The sequence below is a fragment of the Pseudorca crassidens genome, chromosome 7 (assembly GCF_039906515.1).
Source record: "Pseudorca crassidens isolate mPseCra1 chromosome 7, mPseCra1.hap1, whole genome shotgun sequence".
NCBI classification, from domain to species: Eukaryota; Metazoa; Chordata; class Mammalia; order Artiodactyla; family Delphinidae; genus Pseudorca; species Pseudorca crassidens.
In genome coordinates this window covers 98,204,302-98,218,350 of record NC_090302.1, presented here as the reverse complement: position 1 = coordinate 98,218,350, position 14,049 = coordinate 98,204,302, and the positions used below count along the sequence as shown (strand labels likewise).

General features: G+C 40.6%; 1 protein-coding gene across 3 annotated transcripts in view; it reads left to right on the top strand.

Annotated features, from left to right (window-relative positions):
• The window catches only part of SLC18A1 (solute carrier family 18 member A1), a 47,993-nt gene that overhangs the window by 4,228 nt on the left and 29,716 nt on the right, over positions 1-14,049 (top strand). For all 3 annotated transcript variants that reach the window (XM_067745057.1, XM_067745056.1, XM_067745059.1), the window contains exons 2-3: positions 10,008-10,098; positions 12,680-12,849. The gene's annotated coding sequence lies outside the window, so the exon portion shown is untranslated. The remainder of the gene's footprint in view (positions 1-10,007; positions 10,099-12,679; positions 12,850-14,049) is intronic.

Below are 14,049 nucleotides of genomic sequence, written 5' to 3'. Positions count from 1 at the left end.
TCTGTAAACTCAGATACAGACCAAGGGGATCAGCAATGGGATGTAGAGAAGAGGGTAGTTAGGAGAAACATTTTGAAGAAAAAAATGATAGAGATAACACTGCTGTAACGGGAATCATTAACTCGAGACCCGTGGAAATCTATGAGACCTTGTGCAAAATGTATGCATATGGGTATCTTTTATGGAGATGACCCATAGGTTTTTGTCAGATTCTCACAGGAGCCTGAAACTTAAAGAAAACAAAATAGCTGAGCATCACTGAGTAATTGGAAAAGTGGTATTTCCATTTATAGAATCATATTTCTATACGGTACTGTCAGATATCTGCTATTACTTGGCACCATCTCCAACTATTTAGACAATTACTGTTATTTTTATTTTATAATGTCTTAGGGTCCTATGATGGTATCTGTATAGAGTTGAGGTAATTCAAAACTATTAATCAAGTGAAACTGAATATGAGAATTTCTCAGTTATTTAGAGGATTAATATTTATACACTGTTCCTCATGGTTTTTAAAAAAGTATTTCCTTAATTTATAAGAAAGACAAAGGGTAAAACAAATATTCTACACATAGAAAAATATAGGTAGGAAATTATGGAACAGTTTCCCTAATAATGAAGAAATTCAAACTGGAACAGCGTGAGGTTCTCCTGTATTTGTTAAATTAGCAAAACTAACCCAGTGATTCTTTTTTTAAGCACTGGCAGGATTAGGGACTAAGGGATGCACCAACACGTTTCTCCTGGCTTTGTAAACTGGCCAGTCCTTCTGGAAAGCAACCTGCTGTAGGTCGGGGATCACAACACTGTTCATAGTGTTTGATCCAATAATTTGTTTGAGCAATCTCACTAATGGGCTTATTAACCAAAGGAATATGTTTATAGCTTGTTATGGCAATATGGTTATTCATCATAGTGAAAATGAAGTATCTAGCAATAATGAATATCTAGCAATAATGAACTAGACAAGGATTCTATATTTAATGGCTACTGGCATGCATATGATGTATAAGCTAGTGGAATTTAAGTGTATGGAGCTATTTATATAAAATAATAGTGAGTGAAAAGAGCTAAAACAGATATAGACCAATTGCAACACTTTTGTACACTGCTAATAATCAGAAGACAGTGCAGTGATATAAATAATTGATATTGCAGGGCTTTGTGGTGGTGGGGTGCCTAATTTTTTGTTCTAGAATGTTAAATGTCCAGTCTCATACACTCACACAGAGAGCATCACCTGGTGGAGGGGGTATAATACAGTATTATGTTTAAGAGGCTCTGGAGCCAGACAACTTAGTTGAAGTCCTGGTTTTCTTAGTTCTATGATCTGGAACAAAAATTTATTTGTTTATTGTCTCTAGGTCGCATTTGCAAACTGAGGATCATAATACTACCTTCTTTATAAACTTGTTATAAGCATTAAAAGAGATTACTGCAAAGTGTTTGGCAAATAGCAAGGGCTAAATATGTTTTAACTAGCATTGTTATTGTATACTTTGATCAATCATGTACATATTAATTACTATGTGTCAGGCTCTTTTCTAAGAGCTTTATAAATGGCATAGCTACCTGACTAGATTGTATTAAGCAGGGACTATATCTTTTTTTTTTTTGGCTGTGTTGCGTCTTTGTTGCTGCGCATGGGCTTTCTATAGTTGCGGCGAGAGGGGGCTACTCCTCATTGTGGTGCACGGGCTTCTCATTGCAGTGGCTTCTTTGGTTGTGGAGCACGGGCTCTAGGTGCATGGGCTTCAGTAGTTGCGGTGCGTGGGCTTCAGTAGTTGCGGTGCGTGGGCTCAGTGGTTGCAGCATACGGGCTCTAGAACGCAGGCTCAGTAATTGTGGCACATGGGCTTAGTTGCTCTGTGGCATGTGGGATCTTCTTGGGCCAGGGCTCGAACCTGTGTACCCTGCATTGGCAGGTGGATTCCTAACCACTACTCTAACAGGGAAGTAACAGGGACTATATCTTATAATTATCTTGTGTCTTCTGTCTATAGTACTTAGCAAGGTAACTTGCACATAATACATAATGAATATCTAGTAGATGAATGCAAATGGGGTTCTCCTTTCCTAAGGATGAACAGTTCTCCACTAATTTTATACTTCTATATGGAGGGTTTTTCCTAAGGAACACTCACCCTATCAGATTGTGTACTGGTTACTGTCCTCTTATTATTTGTTGAAATCCTATCCTTATTTTATCCCAAAGAATGCAAGACCAGCTGGCCTCAGCAGCAGGGAATGTGGTTGGAACATGAGACTCAGAGTCACCAGCCCCAGTCTCAGTGTTGACTGTCCACATAAGCACAGTGTGACCCGGAGCCAATCCCCAATTCCTTTTGTCTCTGAGTCTCCATATGTCATTTGGGAAGATTTCTTGCCATAGTTCTCAAGAATTTAAAAGAAGGCTTCCAGAAATCAACAGTGCAAACAGAAATGCAAACACTTACTCTTTTTCACAAATGATTAAGAAGAAGAAAATTATAGAAGGGCAGGGGAAGAAAAGCTCATGCCAGTGACCTAATTTTTCCCATATAATGTGTGTCTTTCTTCATTTGCTGGAAAATCCTCATCAAGGAAAACATTATGAAGACAAACCACAGCAAATCAAATCACTAGGTCTGTACACTTCCATGTAACAAGGCATAAACCAGTGTAAGATAATCAACATAAAAATTTCAGCATGAGATGGGAGAGCGAGCTAATTAATTCATATATATATATATATATATATGTATATTTCTCTTTCTGTGTGGTATTTTCTAATTCTGACCATCAGATGCAAAGTGAGCTCTATAGGCTGGAAACTATACTTTGACCTCCTGAAAACTGAGATCTCTTGTTCTATTTCATGTTACTTTCATTGTCACTAGGGTCACTAATGTGTTGTGGAAAGAAAGGGGACAGCAGAGGGGCCCCTATGATTAGAACATGACTGCTTAAGTGTGAACAGTGCAATGTTTAAGCATATAAACCCAAGAAGAGGCCAATGGCTGGAAGTTCCCTTACCAGGTGCTGGCTGTATCATTCTCTGGTAGTGGGAAAAAGTGTCTTGAAACTCTGGGTGCCCTTTGTCAAAGACTTTCTTTTGTTGCCAGATCAAGATAGCCCTTTCTCATCCCAAATGTTCCAGACAAAATGAATCAGTTGGATAAATGCTGATGCATTTATTTGTTGAAATATTACTCAGACTTTAGGACAGACAGAAAAATATCTCAAACATGGAAAAAATTTTCACAATACAGTATTGAGTAGAAATTCTATAGGAAATGTCATACACAGTATAATTTCTATTATCTATAGGTATACATATACCCTTAGAGAAATTATTGGACAGAAACATGTATAGATGTTACCAGTATCTACCTCTGAGTTATGGGATGTTTTGCATTCTTTATATTTGTCATTTTATTGGTATGATCCTACATTACACTTTTAATCAGAAATAAAATTAGAAATATTAAGGTACTTCTGTTTAAAATGTTACAGTTTTCTTTTTAACAGGCAGCAGTTTCAACTAGTGGTAAAGTAAGCATGTGGTCAGGCAAATGAAAAGTTCTGTATTGCAGAGACCTGGAAGGAATTTGCGGCAAAGAAAGTAGTAAAGGATGACACAGAGTCAACATTCGATGAGAACTCATTGTTTTACCTCTAAGACTAGTTTATGATTGTTAGACTTGGAATAGACCTTGGGAATCAACTAGACCTAACTCTCCAATTTACAAATGAGGGAACCGAAGCTCTGGGAAATAAAGTGATTTCCCAAGTTCCAGAAGCAAGGCAGTAGCAGGACTAGGAAGACAATCGAACCTACCTAGACTTTAGACCATGCTTTTTTTTTTTTTTTTTTTTTTTTGCAGTACGCAGGCCTCTCACTGTTGTGGCCGCTCCCGTTGTGGAGCACAGGCTCCGGACACTCAGGCTCAGCAGCCATGGCTCACGGGCCCAGCCGCTCCGCAGCATGTGGGATCTTCCCGGACCGGGGCACAAACCTGTGTCCCCTGCATCGGCAGGCGGACTCTCAATCACTGCGCCACGAGGGAAGCCCAAGACCATGCTTTTTTTTGCTCCATAGCCTCCTTAGCTGCCCAGTTCTGGTTCTGTCACCTGTGTACACATTAGGATAAGTCTGGAAGATTCCCTGTGATGCAGGCTAGTTACAGATGGGCTGTTCTATCCCCATGTAGGGGAACTTTAGAAGACCAAATTATTTCGAAGACAGGTGGGGGCTTCTGATGATCTGAAATGAGAATCCAAGACCTGAGCTCTGACCTGGTGTCTGAAGCCCCCTCTTTAGTTGCAAAGATGACCTCGGGACAAGCTGGACTTGGAACATCTGGGATTCTCAGGAAAAGTTCTAAGGATTTATTCTAATTTGGATCATTTCCACTTTTCCTTAAGGTGTCATGGCAATGTGCCTGTACTGTCTCAACATCAGTCAGACCATTGCCAGAAAAGGGCCTTATTTCCTTGCTTACTTAGGATGTACTCATTGCGAAGGTTCAGTGAAAGCTTGAATGACATTTTTTATCAAGAAATACATATTGGGACTTCCCTGGTGGCGCAGTGGTTAAGAATCCGCCTGCCAACTCAGGGGACGTGGGTTCAAGCCCTGGTCCGGGAAGATTCCACATGCCATGGAGCAATTAAGCCTGTGCACCACAACTAATAAGCCTGCGCTCTAGAGCCCACGAGCCACAACTACTGAGCCCGCGCGCCACAACTACTGAAGCCCTGGTGCCCTAGAGCCTGCGTGCTGCAACTCCTGAGCCCGCGTGCTGCAACTACTGAAGTCCACACGCCTAGCGCCCGTGCTCCACAGCAAGAGAAGCCACCACAGTGAGAAGGCTGTGCACCGCAACAAAGATTAGCCCCCGCTCACCACAACTAGAGAAAGCCTGTGAGCAGCAATGAAGACCCAACACAGCCGAAAATAAATAAATTTAAAAAAAGAAATGCATTTTGAATGAGCACTGATAATGCACTCAGCATCGTGCTAGGCACTGGAAAACCTCAGAAGAACTAGAGGCCATGTTCTTGCTCTCAGGTAGTAAGTACATTGGGCCGAGCTCTGTGTCTTCAGGCAGACAGTGTCTCTGGGCCTGTGTCACGTCTTTAAAGCAAAGGTGACATTACTGTAAAGTATGTTGCTAAGGAGCTAAAGGCTAAATTGTAGAGACAAGATTAACACATGATTTGACAGAGAGAATATGTAAAACAGCATGGATGACATGCTACATTGTCTAACTGGTAAGAGAAAGGTCAGCTAGGATTTACCGAGGTCAGATTAGTCTCCACAGGAAGGCAGATCTTTTTGGTTAGACAGAATCTGGGGCCAATTTGGATTAGAGGAGCAATATTGCATGTCCCATGTGTTTCTTGAGCAAGATGCATAAATTCTCATGGTTAGCAAGACGTAACAGCTCTGAAGCCGTTCATGGTGGATAGTACCTTTTGAAGAGCAATTTATTTTAGGGAACTTAGTGTTTGGATATTTCCCCAACAATTAGAGAAATTCAGCCAGAGCAGAGTCAATGTGTTACTGTTTTTCTGATAAGCGCATAGGATGTAATATTATGCGCTATGATGTTACAGGCATTCTTCTAAGTGCTTGTTGTTAATTTTCTCACTAAATCATCACAGGAACTCTATAAATTAGCAAAGTTAACTAAAACTCTGTAAGTTGAGGCACAGAAAAGTTAGGTGGTTTCTCCAAAGTCTCACAACTAGTAAATGGCAGAACCAGGACCCAAACCCTGCTAATTTAGGTGCTTCTTCTCTGCTTCCTGGTATTTATAGAAAGATATTTATAGAAACCATGGCCTTTGTTCCTATGAGAATTTACCATTGGCCTTCCATATCCCACTAAAGTCATGGACATTTCCACAGGCTGTCTGATCAATGGTTTGTGGGATGGTAGATTTTCCAATTCTAGTCTATTAATTAAAGTTAATAAGAAGCCATGACTGAGGCTAAGATTCTAAGGGTTAGTGGTGGATTTTAAAACTCTCAGTCCTGCCTGTGGAATTCTGCTCACACAGTCAGGGATGGGTAGGTTTGGGAGCTGAATTTCTAATGGAAGTTTGAATTTCTTTATTCCCATTCTTAAGCAATGAGGCTCTGGGAAAGTACAAGTCTCCTTCCGGGGGGCTTCCAATACCTCAGCCAGTCTTAATGCTTAGAGAGGCAAGAATGTTCATTATCATCATCAATAACAGTAACAAATAGTTACAGAGCATCTCTACTGGGCAAGATGTCGGGTGCTGTGTGGAATACAAAGATGACTAAGATAAAAACCTGTTCTTGAGTAGCTTACAGTCTAGAAGCAGATAACTCTAATTCAAGGAAAAATGTCACAAGTGTCATAAAATATTATATCTCTGCATCTGGCTCTTGGCCAGTCTTGTTCTTTTTGTTTGTTTTGTTTGGAGTTCTTCTTCTTTTTTTTTTAACATTTTCTTTTCTTTCTTTTCTCTTCCTTCCTTCCTTCCTTCCTTCCTTCCTTCCTTTCCTTCTTTCTTTCCCTCTCCCTCTCTCCCTCCCTCCCTTCCTTCCTTCTTTCTTTTTTAAAAATATTTATTTCTTTATTTGGCTGCGTGGGGTCTTAGTTGCAGCAGGTGGGATCTTCATCGCGGCATGTGGGATCTTTAGTTCCAGCATGGGAGCTTTTCGTTGTGGCAAGTGGGATCTAGTTCCCTGACCAGGGATCAAACCTGGGCCCCCTGCACTGGAAGCCTGGAGTCTTAACCACTAGACCACCAGGGAAGTCCCTATTTTTATTTATTGAAAGAAAGATTCTTTAAATTCTATAGTCCTTTACAAGTTTCAAAAATTGCACACAGATGATTATGATCCCATAATAATCCTTTTGTCCCCCCTGCATAGTTGCAATGGGCACTAAAGGAAAGGAAGTGGGGACGCTGACTGGTAAATGTAGCTGAGGCTGTGTGTCCTAAGCAGAGCAGGCTTGAGTCAAACTAGGCAGAGGTGGTACCCTCTGATGATCAGGGGAAGATGGCCAGGCTGAAACTTGATAGTTAAGGGAGGATTTTGAAATGACATAATGAGAGGCAGTAAAGAATTAGAAAGGAGAGTCCTCACCAGGGAAGAAAAGATGAAGGAGTGTTGATACTAGGTAGAGAGTTCCAGATAGCCAGGCGTGTGGACATGAGGCTTAGGTCCGTACTGAAGAATCAAAGAAAAAGACTGAGGTAGCAGGTGAGAAACCACGCCAGAAGAGTCCCCCATGGGCAAGTCCTACCCGCCATGGGCATCCTTCTACCAAGTTCTACATTGTAATGGGACAGCTGCAGGCTCCCCTTGGTGGCCCTAGCCAAAGGAAATCCAGACTGAGTTTGAAGGGACCTGGCTCTAGGGATAAGGAAGCTGGCTTCTCAGGGGCAGATTCTGTATCTTCTTTGGCTTTAAATGTTTCTGAGTCTGCTGCCTCCATAAGCAAGTCTATATTCCCTCAAGATCCCTGAGGGTAAAAGGATGCTGGTTTGCCGGTGGGGAGGTAAAAGGATGCTGGTACCCCATCTCCAGTCTACTTACTTATTGCTGAGTTTGCCACCAGTTCTCTACAACAGGGGTCCCCAACCGCTGGGCCGTGGACCGGTACCGGTCTGCGGCCTGTTAGGAACCGGGCCACAAAGCAGGAGCGGTGGGCGAGCGAGCGAAGCTTCATCTGCGGCTCCCCATCGCTCCCCATCACTGGCATTACGGCCTGAACCATCCCCTCCCACCCCACCGCTGGTCCATGGAAAAATTGTCTTCCATGAAACCAGTCCCTGGTGCCAAAAAGGTTGGGGACCGCTGCTCTACAATACATTCAATGAAGTTCCAGCTTATTTTGAGTTTGTTTTTTAAAGCACCTTGTTTCCCTTTATCTGAAACAAGCTCTCTCCTCAGTTTACGAGACACAGCAATTCCCAGGTTTTTAGACACAGATCCCTCTTACAGGGCCCACAGTGCCATGTAGATGATAGCCATAAAGTAGAAATCCCCTGGCCTTCTTTTCAGAAGCCTGTGACAGGAACCAGACCTCTCCAGCCTGAGGCTGGAATGCTGACATATTCTTGATATAAGAGGAAGTCTGAACTGATGGTTAAATATTTGTACAGCAAGAGAAAGAGGAAACAAGGAGAAACAAAAGCACCCTCCATGTCAGAGTCACAGGACCATCTACTCTGGCAGGCCACATCAGCCAAAGCCAAATGTAAGTATAGTTAGGTTACACGTGTGATTTGGTCTTCAGAAAAAAGCTCTCTGTCTGAGGATGCTGTGTTCCAGCCACTTTAATTGGAGTGATAACAGAGCCACTGTCAAATAGCCTCTAAGTTCCATTTCAGTTCTAGACTGTTCTCAACAGGCTGCTCTGGCTAGAAATCATTAGTCCTGGGGGCTCAGGGTCTACCAGTCTAATTACACACAGACTAAGCTCTTACTTTTACTGGTGACTTTTTATTTCAAAATTTTTCCACTATAATTTGGATAATAAATTTAAAAATCTCCTCTAATTTTTGCCATTTAGCACAACCACTAATATAACTTAGGTGTATTTGTCTTATGTGTATGGAATCTTTAGAGATATATAATGACAATGCACATAAAGTTTAAAACATTAACTGTAGTAAAATATACATAACGTAAAATTTATTACCCTAGCCAATTTTAAGTGACAGTTCAGTAGCATTAAGAATATACACGTTGGGGGCTTCCCTGGTGGCGCAGTGGTTGAGAGTCCGCCTGCTGATGCAGGGGACACGTGTTCGTGCCCCGGTCCGGGAAGATCCCACATACCGCAGAGTGGCTGGGTCCGTGAGCCATGGCCGCTGAGCCTGCGCGTCCGGAGCCTGTGCTTCGCAACGGGAGAGGCCACAACAGTGAGAGGCCCGTGTACCGCAAAAAAAAAAAAAAAAAAAAGAATATACACGTTGTTGAGCAACCAACCAACTTCTGGACGTTTTTCAGCTTACAAAACAAAAACTCACTTCCTCCTCCCTCCAGACCCTGGAAACCACCTTTCTACTTTCAGATTCTATGAATTTGACTACTCTAGTTAGCTCAAATAAGTGAAGTCAATATTTGTCTTCTTGTGACTGGCTTATTAAACTTAGCATAATGTCCTCAGGGTTTATCCATGTAGCATGTGTCAGAACTTCCTTCCTTTTTAAGGCTGAATAATATTCTACTGTATGCAAATATCACATTTTGTTTATTCATCCACCAATAAACATTTGGGTTGCTTCCTCCTTTTGGCAATTGTGCACAATGCCGCTGTGAATTTACATGAAGTTTTATACCCTACTTTTTACTTTCCATTGTAATATCTAGGTATAAACATATATAATTTTTTCCAGGTTGATATATAGCCTCCATAATAACCTTTCTTTCTCTGTTTTAACAGCAACATGGTAGTCCTTCAAACCCATATTCTTAAATCTTTTCTACAGTTGGACATTAGAAATGTTTCCAGTTTTTCCCTCACTGCTGATAAAAATTTTGTACCTGTGATATTCCCCCCATATTTTACTTTATATTCTTAGATTCCTACAAAGTGAAATTACTAGGTTTAAAAGATATGGACATTTTATAACTTGAAAGACAGGAGATTTGGGGGGGAGATAAATAAGGAGTTTGGGATTAACATATACGCACTACTATATATAAAACAGGTAAACAACAGGGACCTACCGTATAGCACAATGTTTTGTAATAACCTATAATGAAAAAGAATCCGAAAAATTATATATATATAAGTACCTATATATATAGCTGAATCACTTTGCTCTTGAAACTAACACAGCATTGTAAATTAACTATATGTTAATTAAAAAAAAAAGAACTTCTTCCAAAGGGAAGAAAGACAAGAGATAGAAAGCCAAATTGCTTTCTAAAAGGATTGTATCTATTTGCACACTAATAGTGTATATGAATTTACATTTCCCCATATTCACACCAGCTTTTTTTTTTATTTTTCTGGCTGCGCCGCACAGCATGTAGGATCTTAGTTCCCCAACCAGGGATTGAACCCCTGCCCCCGCCTAAGTGGAATCATGGAGTCTTAACCATTGGACCGCCAGGGAAGTCCTTATCTATTTATTTTTTTTTTACATCAGAAAATTAAACAGGAGGAAGATAAGGGCTCATTTCTTTTTTCTTTTTTTAAAAATATTTATTTATTTATTTGGCTGCACTGGGTCTTAGTTGTGGCACACAGGATCTTCATGGTGGCATGCGGGATCTTTATTTGCAGGATGTGAACTCTTAGTTGCAGCACGCGGGATCTAGTTCTCCGACCAGGGATCGAACCTGGGCCCCCTGCATTGAGAGCGCAGAGTCTCAGCCACTGGACCACCAGGGAAGTCCCAAGACCTCAGTTCTGTTTGATAGACAACACCGTGATTATTAACAGTGATGGGCATTTATGAGAACACTCCAAACTTGGCCAGCCTGTGAATACTAGCATGGTTATAGTTAACTGAGATATATATAATGTATAATATATGCATATAGTAGAAACATGTCTGCTATGTAGTGGGGGGCCCAGTAAATGAGAGCTATTATTATTGGTGCTATGATTTATATTAATGCCCAAAGTATGATGATTCTTAGCCAGTACAGTACAGTACAGTCTCTCAGGCCCTCAGCTCCTCTAAACCAGGGATCCCCAACCCCTGGGCCATGGACCGGTACCGGTCTGTGGCCTGTTAGGAACCGGGCTGCACAGCAGGAGGTGAGCAGCAGGCAAGTGAGTGAAGCTTCATCTGTATTTACAGCCGCTCCCCATTGCTCGCATTATCACCTGAACTCTGCCTTCTGTCAGCATTATGGTGAGTTGTATAATTATTTCATTGTATATTACAATGTAATAATAATAGAAATAAAGTGTACAATAAATGTAATGTGCTTGAATCATCCCAGCACCATCTCCCCTCCCCGACCCAGCCCTGTCAGTAGAAAAATTGTCTTCCATGAAACCGGTCCCTGGTGCCAAAAAAGTTGGGGACTGCTGCTCTAAACCATGGTTTTCCAACTATATGGGTCATTTGCAGTTTGGTGGTCTCTCAAAACAGTTTGTTCTTCCCTGTGGAGGTGCTCTACACAAGCTCATTGCAGCTAATGCTCTCTACACACAGCTTTGCTTTGCTGGTGGCTGCCCTGAGACCTCAGAGTACCAAAGCTGTACTTAGGCTGGAGGGCATCACGGTAGAAGTGTCATCTGGGCTCCAGCATGACATTGCCTTATGCCCAGAATCTTGTAAATGTCTTTATTATTAATACGCTCCTCTATCTTTTGGCCCTAATGCCCTCTTTTCAGAGAGGCTCAAGGCAACAGGAATGTAAGGGAGCCCGTATGCCATGCTCCCTTCAGTAGGCAGAATAATGACCCTTCCTCCCCCCCAAGATGTCCACACCATATTCTTGGAACCTGTGAATATGTTACCTTACATGGTAAAGGGCCTTTGCAGATGTGATTGAGTTCAGGATCTTGAGTTGGGGAGATTATCTTGGATTATCTGAATGAGCCAATGTCATCACATGAGTTCTTTTAAGTGAAGGAGGGAGACAAGAGGCTAAGAGAGAGAGTGACAGAGAGTTAAATGGAAGAGAGAAGAGAGAGAGAGAGAGACAATTAATGCTGTGTTGCTGACTTTGAAGGTGGAAGGGAACCCTGAGCCAAGAAATGAAGGTGGCCTCTAGAGGCTGGAAAAGGCAAGGTAACAGATTCTCTCCTAGAGTCTCCAGAAGAATTGCACCTCTGCCAACTCCTTGAGTTTTAGCCCAATAAGACCTATTTTGGAATTCTGACCTCCAGAACTCTAAGATAATACATTTGTGTTGTTATAAGCCATTAAGTTTGTGGTAATTTGTTATATCAGCAATAGCAAACCCATACACTCCCCTCCTCCTATTTCTATTGATTCCTTCCTATTTCTCTTTCCAGGGTTCCTTTAAATCTCTTTCTTTCTTTTTTTTTTTTTTTTTAAGCCTGAACTTGAAAGTTCCCAAGTTAATTAAGACAATTAGAGGGGCTACAAATTCCACAGTTAGGAAGTCTCCGCTGCTACTCTGCTCGACAGTTCCATTTGCTCTTTTGTAAATTATTTATGTTCTTTGCCCGACTGATGACTCTTAATGTCATAAGAGTATAGATCTATAGGGCCACTCGAAGATTCCACAATGAGCCATACTCTCTCATGTAACCATCCATCCAGTCATTCATACAAGAAATATTTACTGGAGACTTCCACGTGCCAGGCTTTGAGCTGGTATTGGGATATAAAGATGGAAGTGCGCAATCTGTGCTTCCACGGAGACCATAGGTGTTGGGTTTTTATACTTGAGAACAATATGCATAGTTTTTTTTGTTTGTTTGTTTTTGTTTTTCTTTTGTTTTTGGTCCTGCAGGTGTTGTTAGATTTGTTTCTTTCTCGAAAGCAGTTGGGTATGTGGAGCCTCTTTGACTAAGTAACAAGCGAGAGGAACTGTACCCTTGTTCCGTTGTGTCTTCCAGTTTGTATTCAGACCCAGACAAAAGTTAATGTGTTTGATGATAGATAAACATGAATGAAAAACGGTGTAACCCAGTTCCTCTTTATTTAGGATAATTTCTCCCCTCTCTTTATCCTCTTCAGTGCTGCTTTCCTGCCTGTGATGCAGGGAGCTAAGGTTCCAATTAAATCTTTGTGGACAAAAGGTACACATGACATCCCATCCCCAGATAACAGGTGGCAATAAATCCATCAGCACATCCACTTTCAGAGAAGAGTCCCGGCTGAACTGCTAACAGCTGCCAATACCTCACTGAGTACCTTGTACAAGGTGAGCTCTAAGGTAAGATGTTTTTCTCTCTAGACACATTTAATCCTTCCTTGTAATTTGTGTCTCTCAAAAGAGAATTATGCCTGTAAAGTTTACTACTGATTTGTTGACAGATTCCTGGTTTTGTTTGGTTTGTTGTTTTGGTTTTGTTTTGTTTGCTTGAATATTTTTGGTCTGTCCTCAGAGAACTTATTTTATTCCATTTTACATCTTTTAGTTTTCCATTGCTTTTCTTTTAATCTCTTCTTATATTCTTATGTGTGCATTTCTTATATATCCTAACTCAGTTTGTATTTAGATATAGCTTTTCCTTATATACAGAGAAATGAAGGGCCTTAAATGATTTGCATGCATTTTCTGGTTAAAACTGATCTGGAAGTTGGGTTCCATGGGCACCCCTTGTTCACTTGCAACTGTAGTGTGGATGGTGTCCTTCTTCCAACCCTTGCCTTACAACAGAGTAGCTCAGTGCTAGGATACTTCCAACATTTGAGGCTGATATTGAACCCCAATGATAATCATTTAAAATTATTTAGTTTCTGTATTATGAAAGTAGTTAATTATAGAATAATTATAGAGTAACTCAAAATTACAGAAAAGGAAAAAGAAGATAATTTGTCATTGATTATAATAGCTGACACTTGTGGGTGTACCCTTCTAGTCTAGTCTTTTAAAATGGTGCACATATATTTATTTTTTATATAATTGAGGTCAAGCTGTAGATACAATCTAATATCATTTTTTTCTTAGCATGTTAAGAGTATTTTCTAAGTCATCAAAATTATTTGAAAACATTGTTTTCAAGAGCTACTTATATTCCACCATTAAAATGTACCATTTTTATGATACATTTAAAATGTATCACTAACATAAATAATTCAACAGTTATTAATTTTCCACATAAATCTTTGGCTGCATTTCTGATTATTTCCTTACGATAGGTTCCAAATCAAAGGGTATACATTTTTTAGAGCCTGATATGTTTCATGACAGTAATCTATTTTAAACTTTATAAGATTAGAATTGTTGATACTACAACAGAAACAACATAAAAGAAAATGAAATTCTTCCCAGCAACTGTTATTACCTGAAGTTTAACAAAGTACTCTGACTTAATGCTGACTAATGACATGAAATCCTAAGTAGAAAACGAATCATCAAAGTTGGTATTTTACTTACACAGAGTAGCACACCTTTCTGAGCAGGGGTTTA